Raw genomic sequence first — 13,381 nt, 5'->3', positions numbered from 1 at the left:
CAAGGAACATTTAACTGATAATCAGATAAACAAAGATTTTTTTAAAAAGTTGGAAATGGCATGGAGAAACTAGACCTTACCCACATTTGTGGTGAGCGTTTACATTGCTGTGACCTTTCTGGATGGCATTCTGGTAACACATATCAAAATGAAACCCATGCTGCATTGTATGTTAACTAACTAAAACTTAAATAAAAATGTAAAAAAAAATAAAAATAAAAACCATGTACTTCCTTCAACCCAGTAACCAGACTTAGAAAGTTATCCTACAGAGTCATTAGCATCAACAATTGTACATACAATGTTTATGTACATAATACAATAAATTTAAACAATCTAAATATCCAGTAACAGAAACACTATTAAATTATGACTCACCCATTTAATAAAATACTAAAGAACTACTTAAAAGAACAGAGTAGATGCAGACGTACTGATGTGGGAAGCTATTGTGAATATTAATTTTTAAAGCACACTACTATGAGCCAAGATGGCGCCACCTGCCGAGCTCCAAGGCTATTTCTAGTCACACCCAGAAGCATGATTCCAAGCCACAGCTGAGAAGGGTTGGCTGGTATTGGGTGTAGGGTGTAGGTTTTCTGAGAGCTGCTTATCGCCAGCCAATCTGCACCCATCATGTCCAGCAGAAACAAACACTAGCTGCCCAGCAACCTGCAGCAGTTACAGAATTAATAAAGTGGACCCTCTGCCTATGCTGAGAGTTTCTACAGCATTAGAATATTCACTACAAATCCAAGTGGAGATTTTCAAATTGCAACCAAATAAACCTAGCAAAGAACTGGCAAAGCTGGTGATGTTTACGGCACTGATTGGTCACTGCTACCCAAAACAGCTAGACAACTTTCCTCAAGGGCTGAAAGAGCTGCTCTCCTACAATTACACTGTCTTGAATGTAGATCTTCCAATAACATTTTGCAAAGCTTTGATCTCTGGGAGAAGAATCTCATCAATCCATCAAGTTTGCTATTGCTCTTCTTTGAACTTCTATATTGCCATACAAGCAATACACTCATTTTGTGGACTGATTAGAATAAAAGTGCAAAATACAAAAATAAAATGAATAAAGTATTACAGAATTTTATGTGCATGTTAAGAGACAGCAATGCAACTGCAGCCAAGATATCTTTGAAAGTGATGACTGAACTCTTCAAAAGAAACATCTGAAATGATGCCAATGACTGTCAATGTTACCGCAATTCACGCTTCTCTGAGGTCACCAAAGTATTAGTTGCTGCCCTGACCTTCTCCCTAGGAAAAGATGAAGAAGAGAAACAGGACAGCAACTAAGAATGTTAGTGCAGTATGCCACAGGGAAAACAGGCCCCAAACACAATGAAAGTGCTTAAAAACAAAAGAAAAAAAAAAAAACAAGGTGTTTAACTTCTCAGTTATCCATCTGATTCATGATTCTCCAAGATTTTGCAGAAAAACTAATACTGCAGCTGAAGAGCTCTAAAGAGATGTCTGAAGTGAATATGATGCTCTAGAAACTTATCTCTAGACTGGTGGGAATTTATGAGCTTTTTCTAACTTCTATCCCTTTGTGCAAAGGTTTCTACAGCAGCACCAAAGAGAATTAGTAAGATCCTTCTGTTTGGTGCACAAACACACAAACATCTCATCACCTGGTATAGTCCCAGAGATCATTCAGTCACTCATGATTGTGGCCACCCATTTCGTTATGGACAAGAACTCTGGGGAAATCATGACAGTAGGAATCAATGAAAAAGATTCTATGAAAGAGGTAACAGTTTAATGACTTAACTTCCTCAAGGCCTGGCCCAGTATAAAACACACAACATTAAGAAAGTGACAATGTCTGCCAGAACTCTGACTCAGTTCTTCCGAACACTAAATCCCTCAGATTAAGGAATTCCAGGGTTAAGACTAGATAAAATCAAGAGTACAAAAATATGGAAAATTAGATGCTGAAGTTTACATTCTAGGAATGGAAGTGCTAGAAATTGAGAAAGAGGAAGAGAATGCTAAGAACAAAAAAGATGGGTGGGGAAGTATCTGTCTCAATGAGGAGGATGTTAATGGTAGTAACTAGGTTGATGTGCATCACTCTTCCAATAAAGAACAGCAAGAAAATCTCCAAGAACCTGAACAGCTTCAAGGAGCCAGAATATCCAGTCAAAAAATAAGCAGTCCTTCCAAGAAAAGCAACTGGCCCTACAATATAAACTTATGAAAAAGAAGATTCAAATAACTTCCTAGCAACTTTTCCATTCCAAAAGACTGTTAAATTTGTGTTATTAATCTGAAAATTAGTGAATTAATATTTTTTTTCCATTAAAAAGTCCAGAAACGGGGGCACCTGGGTGGCTTAGTCCTTAGGGGTCTGCCTTCGGCTCAGGTCATGATCCCAGGGTCCTGGGATCTAGCCCCGCATCAGGCTCCCTGCTCCCTGCTCAGCAGGAAGCCTGCTTCTCCCTCTCTCACTCCCCCCTGCTTGGGTTCCCTCTCTTGCTGTGTCTGTCAAATAAATAAATAAAATCTTTAAAAAAAAAAAAAAAAAGTCCAGAGACACTGTATTTTAAAAACCACCCAAAAAAGCACACCACAGAACAATGATTGGTTGGATCCCTTTTTAAAAAACAACTCTGCAGGGTGCCTAGGTGGCTCAGGTCATGATCCCAGGGTCCTGGGACTGAGTCCCGCATTGGGCTCCCCGCTCAGCAGGAAGTACTTCTCCCTCTCCCACTCCCCCTGCTTGTGTTCCCTCTCTCGCTGTGCCTCTCTGTCAAATATTAAAAAAAAAAAAAAAACAACTTTGCAACATAAAAAGGAGCCCTATTATAAAATATAGATTTTAATTAATGACTATGTAACAACATTGGTACATCAACTGTAACAAATATACCACATTAATGCATGCTATTAATAACAGAAAATAGAGTAGGTGATATAGCAACTTTTTATACTATCCACACAAATTTCTGTAAACCTAAAACTGCTCTAAAAAATCAAGTCTATTAATTTTTTTAAAACCTGCATGTATAGACAGATCTGTGAATAAACATTTGTATAAGCAGACAAAGAGCTGAAAATCTCTACATCAAACTGCAGTGGATTTCTACAGAGACTGAAACTGGAAAGAAGGGCAAAAGGACGAATTTTTACATCATATACCTCTGCACTGTCTCAACTTTCCTACACTGAGCAGTGCTCTAATGAGAGGCTCTGTGACATATTGGGAGCCTGGGTCCTGAAGCCAGACTGCATGGATTCAAACCCCAACTGCACCATTAACGAGTTGATGAACTTGCGCAATTAATTTCTCTGTGCCTCAGTTTCTTCATCTTTAAATATGGATACTAGTATGTGTATCCATAGAGCTGCTGCAGGTATTAAATAACTTAATACATGTAAAGTATTGAAACACTACCTAGCACACAGTAAGTGCTCAATAAATGGTGTTCACCACTACCATCAAGCATCTATTATTCCTGATTTTTTTTTTTTAATCTTAACTGGTAAAGACAAATCAGGAAAACTTGGCTCATCAAGCTCCTTTCTAGTAGCCAAATAACAATAATCTGAGGTTTTTTTAAAGCAGATTACAAACAGGCGTGCCCAGCTGGCTCAGTCCTTGCAACCTGTGATCTCAGGGTCATGAGTTTGAGACCCACATCCAGTGTAGAAATTACCTTAAAAAAATAAAATTAAAAAAAAAAAGATTACAAACCACCACTTAACAGTATGAGCCCATTTATACAAAAGCAATCGCTAACAGATTCTGTAATAATCACACAAACAAAACCCTCGGAGTGGTGTGATTCTGGACAATTTTAACTTTCTTCTTTAGACTTTTCTGACTCATTTTAACTTTCTACATTACATATGCATGATTGTTAATAAAATAAAGTAGGAGTCAGCAAGCTTTTTCTATTACGGGCCAGACAGTAAATATTTTAGGCTTTGTAGGCCATATGAGTCTCTGGCCCCACTACTCAATTCTACCTTGCACTGCAAAAGCAACCACAAACAACATCAAAATGAATACAAATGGCTATATCTCAATAAAAACTTAACTTACAAAAGCAGACAGCTAGCAAAACTTGCCCCACAAATTATAAAGTTTGCGGCCCCTGAGATAAAGAATAAAACTATTTTCATTTTGGAACATAAGATGTGATTTATACTAAAGACAGTGCATCGGCTAAATTGATACTACTGGTGGAAAAAGATTCATTCGTTTATTTATTTGTACTAGTCTAGGGATAGAAAAACACAAACTCTTTTAGGCTCTGGTAATCTTCTCATCCGTAGTGTTCGGATAAGAGAAAATTTGCTACTAAGTAGCCTGTAAAGTATAGATATGAACATATACTGGTGGATATGCAGTTACAAATAGAAGCTAAAAGAAATGTCTTTCATATTTATACCAATCGGAATTTTTTTCAAAGTTCATAATAATTCACCACCAAGCTGCTGCCACCACGAGTGGAAGTCCCAACTAGTGATGAAATTATTTTAGTTACAAAGTCAGCAAATGAAAATCTTCATTTCTATGAAATGAAAAAACTAGGAATAAAAAATCTATCAAATTCTAACAGACTGAGAGTGAGAGTGTGGTAAAAGGAAACAATGGGTGGCCTTTGTTAAGAGAACACTTCAAACTTCAGAAATGACAGTTTAAGATCTCCCCTCCAAAATTAAAGCTTGGGTTGAAGGAAATTGTTTTTAACACTTCACTGAGAAGTTTTGTGATCAAACGATTTTAAATGTTATAACAGATTTCTTCAAGTTTTAAACGGTTTCGGGGGGGGGGGGGAACTGTTTTTGGAAGAGATCTAATGGGATTAACAGAAGGCTGAGAAATCCAGAATCTAAAAATAAAATATTAAAAGGCCATCCTACTAAAAAAAAAAAAAAAAAGCCAAGAACCTGCACTGAAGTCACCATAGCTAGTAAAATTCTGGTCGGACATCTGAATCTTTCTACCAAAAGTCACAGTTGGGCCGTCTCATGAAGTTGTCAAATTCCAGAGGCAAACTTATTTATATTTACTGTCAAAAGCCAGAGGGAGAAAAGAAGTTACCTATTAGTTTCCAATCCGACCTCTCTCATAGACCCCTAGAATTGACTTAAACCCTGTTACCATCAGTTTTAAAAGAAGCAAACAGTGACAGACTTGGGAAACAAGGGCCCAAGGTTCTATCGCAAGTAGGTTGCCTGGAGCGCCACCGAAGAAAAGATAAGAAAGGAAAATCTTCCTACCCAGGGACTATAAAAGTACTACCAAGCAGAACCCATTCGAAGCCTGCCACCAAAGAAATTCCTAGAACTAATAAAAGAGACGGAAATGAAAAAAGGGAGGGCAAAGTCTCTCGATGAGTAGTAAGGAAGGGCAACTACACGCGAAGGAAGAAGAGCTGAGAGAGGGCTCCGGACTCCGTGCCGGGAGGGGCGAGGCGGGTGAGGGGCGCCAGGCGCTACAAACAGCGGTTGAAAGGAGAGCGGATCCAGGCCCCTCACGGTCGGCCCCTGGGGCCACTGCACTGCGCGCTGTGCCCCGCGGCGAGTCAGGTAAGGAGGCCAAGTTGAAGACTGGGACGATCGCGCGCTCCCCGGCCCGCGCCGGGGACACTCTCCGCCTCAGACCCCTCACCTCCTCCTCGACCCCGGGCTCTCTCCCTTCGCCCGCGAAACGGCGCTAACATTCCAGAGACCCTCACCCAGAGCTTGTCGCCGCCTCGCCGCACGTCTCGGACTCCTCGGGAACCACGGCGGGGGGGGGGGAGGGAGGAAAGGGGAGCGGAGGAGGGAGGGGACCCGGAGGAGCTGCGCCGCTGCCGCCGCCGCGATACCGCGTCTGAGATCCTGCTCGAGCCGCCGCGACAGCCGCCGCCACGTCTTCCCGCCCCCACGACTGCGCGTCGCCGTGACGCGCATCGCACGAGGCGGTTCGAACCAATAAGACCACAGTTCGTGCGCAGGCGCACTGGCCCAAACCGGAAACTGCTCTTTTGACTGCTCTAGAACATGGATGCATCCTGGGAGTTGTGGTTCCGACCAGGAACTCAACGAAAACAGTACTGAGCATCGAGGGACCAAAAGAGTGCTCCATGGGCGCGCACACAAATCCCCTTCGTTTATTTTTTCTCCCACCAAGAGCGGAAGCAGTTTAGATCAGAAGAGTCAGGGGCCCGCCCCAGCTTGGGGACGCTTTTTCCGGTCTCTATGGATACGGGCTACACACCTTGGGCGGAAGCCAAAATTTAGGGATTTAGGCTGGGTCGTGTTTCTGCCAACCGCCAATATATTGTTAGGCGTCGTCTGTGAAAGCTTCCGAAATAAATCCGAAAGCATTAGCCAAGTCTTGTGCAAAACAGTAGCGTTTGCCTTTTATTGCCTTGTTAAGGTATTATGATTTATGCCCTACTCCTCAAAAACAAATGTGAACCCACTCAGAATACATATAATTCAGAATGATTTGTAAAATGTTTTTAAGGTAATAGCAGGTCAGAAACTATTTCAGCATTAAATACTGTGTCCATTTCCCAGAGTGAGTGATTTTCTACCTTTGAGGTTTCAACGGAGCTCTAACTTCTTAGAAATCAAAGAATGGTTTGGTTACATACTATTTCTATAAGAAAAGGAAGTACAAGCCCTCAACCCCCCCATCCAAAAGTTCGGTTTTTCACTAACCAAAGGATTTACAAAGAGGAAATTTTCGCTTTTCCAAAATGGTAATTGTTCTTTGCCTTTCGCCTGAGCTTGAGAAAGGCTTCCTAAGAACGCGCTGTATTTTCGGATAGCCGGGTGAAACCTGGATAAAAATTGGTTGGCGTATAAAAATGTTTTCCTCACGTTCAGCTCTAAGATGAATTTATCACCCTCTGAACAGGTTATTGCCTTAATTGTAAAAACTCTTGTTAATGATTAGAGAAAATCCATAAGCTTTCAAGAACGCTTATGTGCATACCTTGTTTGTCCTTCCCTTGATCCACAACAAGAGAAAACAAAGAATTCTGGAAAAAGCTGCACAGATCTCATATCAAAAGGCCTAGAGTCTAATGTATGAGGGAAACACCCCTCCCCCCCCAAAATAGAGAACTCTTCAACCCTGGAAATGTAAATCCTAGAATTGATTAAAGTTACTAAAATCACAAAAAGCATGAATAAGATGATCTTAATACTAGTATTTTAGGCCACCCAGTTAAGCTTGCAAGAGATAAAATTAATACAAATTAAATTATAGAAATTAAATGTAAAGGACGAAATTCCCTTCAAGGAGTAATTTACATTGAAAATATAAATTACCTTTTTTTAAGTTTGCAGTAATTTGTAAAGATATAGCAATAATGACTTCTATTTTTCCAGACGTAAAGACATAAAGCTTTTGAGATTGAAATCAAGGAAGACATTCATACACTTCCACAGCACATCAGAAACAAAACACAGGCACCTTTGGATAGCAAATTTGACCCAGTATACCAACTCAAAGAGCGAAAAGATGAGAAGAACAAGAGCCTCAGGCTTAATAAAAGGTCTGCTAAAGGTGACAGAGCTATATAAGAAAGATAATTTAAAAAGAGATTGTTCGAAGATCTCAAATCATCCTCTTAATGATTTGCTTTGACAAAGTGCTTTACTCTAAGAAACTTCCTCTGGAACAGTACTTTATGTGCTAAAACATGTGAGAGAGATTGTTCTCATTTTCCCACCAAGATTTTACCTCTCATTCTCTGTCACCTTGATCCCATTCCCAGATCACTATTGCCAATTCCTGATGCTTTCAATGATAAAATAAACCACATTATTTCCCCAAAATGCTCACACCTTCTCAGCTGTTGAGGATATTGCCACCATACTTCCCATACATGTCCGATGTCTATGCTGGCTTCACCCACGTCCCTTACCTAAATGTCACCATTAAATGTTCCAAAGCAGATTTCTCAGGCCTCTGTCCCAGGCTGTACTTCAGTTAGTAATCCTTATATATATTATCCTATGACTAGCTGTCCAAAAACCCAGGAGAATTCTGTAAAATTCTGTATCCTCCAGTGTCAGCTGTGGATCTTTAGAATCTCTGCTCTCTCCATTCTTATGGTGTCACACTTCCCCACAGGAGAGTGTAGTTCTTCATCTTCTGCAGCACCAAGATAAGAGTCCCTTCTACCCCTACACCCCATACTAGTCACCAGTGACACAACAGTGCCCTGTGGCACAGCTAGTCTGATGTAGTCATCTCTACAATTATCAGATGCTGTTGACAAGGAGAACGCATCACTGGGTGAGTAACATTCATAATCTAGTTGCGGCCATCCTGGAATGAGGCTTCGGTGACATTACAGTATGTTGCTGAAATGGTAATATTGGACTTGCTCTAGGAACAGACTTAGCTTCCATTGTGATATGCAAGTCAATAGCCAATGGGAGTTGAAGATGTATCTAAAACAACAAGCAAATGAAGGTGCAGCTTTCAAATTCTAAAGGGTAAAAAAAAAAAAAAAAAAAAGCACTCTGGACTCCATTGTGAACTTAAACTTGAGTCCACAACTGGTTTTTGTTACTTCTATAAAGAGAAGAGGAATTATTCCATTCATTATTTTTCTAATCAGAACAATTGCTATTTTCAAGAAGAAAAAAAAAGCCAAATTATCTGCTAGAGAAAACCAAATTAGTAGTCTTCTTTGAGAGAATTGTTTCTATGACTTTCCCCCAAAAGATTAAAAAGGGAAATCAGCTTCATTACTACATAATACTTAAAGGCCTCTAAACTCTTCTTTCCTCTGCCAATATCTATAAGCTTTTGAGGGGCGCCTGGGTGGCTCAGTTGTTAAGCATCAGCCTTCAGATTATGAAGGTCATGATCCCAGGGTCCTGGGATCGAGCTCCGCATCGAGCCCCACATCAGGCTCCCTGATCAGCAGGGAGCCTGCTTCTCCCTCTCCCTCTACTGTTCCCCCTACTTGTGCTCTTCTCTCATTGTGAAATAAATAAATAAAATCTTTAAAAAAAAACTTTTGAAATATAAACATTAGAACTGAAGGAAAAATCTGGACAATATAGAAGTCAGACCATAAAAAAAGATAAAGCAAAAGAAAAAGCAAGGAATGAATGTCAAATCAGTCCCTGTGACTATCTCATATATATGTTGTAGGAGAGGAGAAACTCTTACCCTCTTATGTTCCATGGCTGGCCTATGGGATCCCAGAATGGCTGAATGGATAAAAACAAGACCTGCTATGTACTGCCTACAAGAGACTCATTTCAACTTAAAAAAAAAGATTTTATTTATTTATTTATTTATCATGACCTGAGCCGAAGGCAGACACTTAACCATCTGAGCCACATGGGTACCCCTTTTCTCCACATTCTTGATAGGATTTGTTAGCTCCTGTATTTTTTATAATAACCATCCTAACAGGTGTGAGGTTATATAAGTTTTTATTTACATTTCCCTGAAGATTAGTGATGTTGAGATTTTTATGTATTTGTTGGATATTTGTATGTTTTCTTTGGAAAAATGTATATTCGGGTCCTTTGGCCATTTTGAAATTGGGTTACTTTTTTTTAGGAGTTCCTTCTATATTTTGGATATTAACCACTTATCAGATATGTGGTTTCTAATATTTTATGCCATTTCATAGGTTTCCTTTTCATTTTGTTGTTGATGGTTTCATTTGCTGAGCGGAGCTTTTTAATTTGAGGTAGTGGACTTGCTTATTATTTTTGCTTTTGGTGCCTTTGCTTTTGGTGTCAAATCCAAACATTCATTGCCAAGACCAATGTCAAGGAGCTTATTCTCTATGTTCTCTTCCTAGGAATTCTATGATTTCAGGTCTTATGGTCAAGTCTTTAATACATTTGGAGTTGATTTTTGTATATCATATGAGATAATGGTCCAATTTCATTCCTTTGCATATTGATATCTAATTTTTCCAACACCATTTATTAAAGAGACTATCCTTTTCTCGTTGTATATCCTTGGCTTCTTTGTCAAAAATTAATTTACCATATGCATGGGGGTTTTTCTCTGCTCTCTATTCTACTCTTTTGATTATTGTGTCTCTTTTATGCCAAAACTATACAATACTATATAGCTTTATAATATAGTTTGAAATCAGGAAGCATGATCCCTCCAGCTTTGTTTTTCTTCCTCAAGATTGTTTGGCTATTCAGTGTCTTTTGTGATTCCTTATAAACTTTAAGATTGTTTTTCTAATCCTGTGGAAAATGTCATTGAAAATTTGATAGAGGGGTGCCTGGGTGGCTCAGTCGATTAAGCATCTGCCGTCAGCTCAGTTCATGATCCCAGGGTCCTGGGTTCGAGCCCCGTGTCGGGCTCCTTGCTCATTGGGGAGCCTGTTTCTCCCTCTACCTCTATCTCTCCCTCTGCCTCTCCTTCTCTCTTAAATAAATAAATAAAATCTTAAAAGAAATTTGATAGAGATTACATTTAATCTGCAGATCACTTTGGATAGTATGCACATTTTAACAAAATTAATTCTTCCAATCCATAAGCATGAAATATCTTTCCATTTATTTGTGTCTTCTTCAGTTTTTTTCATCAATACTTTATAGTTTTCAACATACAGAACTTTTACCTCCTGGGTTAAATTTATTCCTAAGTGGGGATGCCTGGGTGGTTCAGTCCGTTAAGCATCTGCCTTTGGCTCCAGTCATGATCCTGGGGTCCTAGGATCAAGTCTCATGTCAGCTCCTTGCTCCATGGGGAGCCTGCTTCTTCCTCTCCCTCTGCCTGCCATTCCCCCTGCTTGTGTTGTCTCTCTCCTCTCTCTCCTTCTCTTTCTGACAAATAAATAAATAAAATCTTTAAAAAAAAATTTGTCCCTAAGTGTTTTATTATTTTTGATGCTATAGTAAATGAGATTTTTTTATTTGCCTCCCAGATAGTTTATCATTAATGTATAAAAATGCAATTGCTTTTTGTATACTGATTTTTTATCCTGTAAATTTGCTGAATTCATTAATTAGTTCTAGCAGATTTTGTCTGATCTTAGAGGAAAAGCTTTCAGCTTTTTTACCATTGAGTGTGATGTTAGCTGTGGGCTTGATACAATGGCCTTTATTATGATGAAGTACATACCTTCTATACCAAGTTTATTGAGAGTTTTGTCAAACGTTTTTCCTGCATCTATTGAGACGATCATATGATTTTTATCGTTCACTTTATTAATGTAGTATATCACATTGATTGATTTATGGATGTTGAACCATTCTTGTATCTCTAGAATAAATCCCACTTGATCATGGAATTTGATCCTTTCAATGTACTGTCAAATTTGGTTTGCTAGTATTTGTTCAGGATTTTTGTATCTATGTTCTTTAGTGATGTTGGCCTCTAATTTTCTTTTCTTTCTTTTTTTTTAAGATTTTATTTATTTATTTGACAGAGAAAGAGAGAGAGAACAAGTATGCAGAGTGACAGGCAGAGGGAGGAGAACCAGGCTTCCCACCGAGCAGGGAGCCCAATGCAGGGCTCAGTCTCAGGACCCCGGGATCATGACCTGAGCCTAAGGCAGATGCTTAACCGACTGAGCCACCCAGGTGCCCCATGCCTCTAATTTTCTTTTCATGCAGTGCCCTTGTCTGTTTTTTTTTATTGTTTTTTTTTTTAATTTTTTTAATTTTTTTTTTTTTAAGATTTTATTTATTTGCGAGAGAGAGAATGAGAGACAGAGAACATGAGAGGGAGGAGGGTCAGAGGGAGAAGCAGACTCCCTGCTGAGCAGGGAGCCCGATGCGGGACTCGATCTGGGGACTCCAGGATCATGACCCGAGCCGAAGGCAGTCGCTTAACCAACTGAGCCACCCAGGCGCCCCCCTTGTCTGGTTTTGGTATCAAAGTAATGCTAGCTGCATCAAATGAGGGAAGTGTTTCCTCCCGTATTTTTTGGAAGACTTTGAGAAGGATTGGTATTATTCTTCTTTAAATGTTTGGTAGAATGCACCAGTAAAGCCATCTCACCCTGGACTTTTGTTTATTGGGAGGTATTTGATTACAGATTCGATCTCCTTACTAATAATTGATCTCTTCAGATTTTCTATTTCTTTATGATTCAGTCTTGGTAGGTTGTATATTTCTAGGAATTTATCCATTTCTTCTAGGTTGTCTAATTTGTTGACATATAATTGTTCATACCAGTCTTTTATGATCCTTCATATTTGTTTGGTATCAGTTGTAACTTCTCCACTTTTATTTGTAATTTTATTTGTTTGCATTCTCTTTCTGTTTTTTTGGTAAATCTAGCTAAAAGTTTGTGTATCTTGTTTATCTTTTCCAAAAAACAAAAAAAAACAGCTCTCAGTTTCATTTACCTTTTCTATTGTCTTTTTAGTCTCTATTTATTTTCACTGTGATCTTTATTGTTTTCTTCCTTCTACTAGCTTTGATCTTCATTTGTGCTTCCTTTTCTAGTGCCTTAAAGTGTAAAGTTAGATTGTTTAATTGAGATCTTTCTTTTTCTTAATGTAGGCATTTATCACTATGAACTTCCTTCTTAGAACTGCTTTTGTGGCATCCCATAAGTTTTAGTAAGTTTATTTCCATTTTCATTTGTCTCAAGATATTTTTTTATTTCTCTTTTTTTTTTTAAAGATTTTATTTATTTATTCATGAGAGGTAGAGAGAGAGAGGCAGAGGCAGAGGGAGAAGCAGGCTCCCCGCGAGCAGGGAGCCCGATGCGGGACTCGATCCCAGGGTCCTGGAATCGAGCCCCACATCAGGCTCGCTGTTCAGCGGGGAGCCTGCTTCTCCCTCTCCCACTCCCCCTGCTTGTATTCCCTCTCTTGCTGTCTCTCTCTGTCAAATAAGTAAATAAAATCTTTAAAAAAATAAAAAAATAAATACTTGTTTTGTGGCCTAAAACAAAATCTATCCTGGAGAATGTTCCATATGTGCTGGAGAAGACTGTATATTCCACTGCTATTCAATGGAATGTTCTGTAAAATGCCTGTTAGATCCATCTGATCAAATATGTAGTTTAAATCCAATGTTTCCATATTGATTTTCTGTCTGGATGCTCTATCCATTGTTAAAAATGGGGTTTTGAAGTTCCCTACTATTATTATATTGCTGTCTATTTTTCCCTATCAATCTGTTAACATTTGCTTTATATATTTAAGTTCTCCTATGTTGGGAGCATAAATATTTACTTATGTTATATCATCTTGATGAATTGACCCCTTTATATAATGGCTTTTGTCTCTTGTTACTGTCTTTGACTTAAAGTCTGTTTTCTGTTGTAAGTATAGTTAACTCTGCTTTCTTTAGGTTTTCATTTGCATGGACTATCTTTTTCCATCTCTTCACTTTCAGGCTGTGTGTCTTTAAAGCTGAAATGAGGGGCACCTGGGTGGCTAAGTTGGTTGAGCATCGAAC

General features: G+C 39.0%; 1 protein-coding gene and 1 pseudogene across 1 annotated transcript in view; one reads left to right on the top strand and one right to left on the bottom strand.

Moving 5' to 3' along the window:
* ADIPOR2 (adiponectin receptor 2) overlaps window positions 1-5,872 on the bottom strand; it is a 104,757-nt gene extending 98,885 nt beyond the window's left edge. The window contains exon 1 of the mRNA XM_021690782.1: window positions 5,706-5,872. The gene's annotated coding sequence lies outside the window, so the exon portion shown is untranslated. The remainder of the gene's footprint in view (window positions 1-5,705) is intronic.
* Window positions 637-2,215, top strand: LOC110580742 (annotated as a pseudogene).
* Window positions 5,873-13,381: the final 7,509 nt, after the last annotated feature.

The sequence above is a fragment of the Neomonachus schauinslandi genome, chromosome 5, assembly GCF_002201575.2.
Source record: "Neomonachus schauinslandi chromosome 5, ASM220157v2, whole genome shotgun sequence".
NCBI classification, from domain to species: domain Eukaryota; kingdom Metazoa; phylum Chordata; class Mammalia; order Carnivora; family Phocidae; genus Neomonachus; species Neomonachus schauinslandi.
Note: the sequence above shows the minus strand (reverse complement) of the source record. Positions and strands in the feature narration are given on the sequence as shown.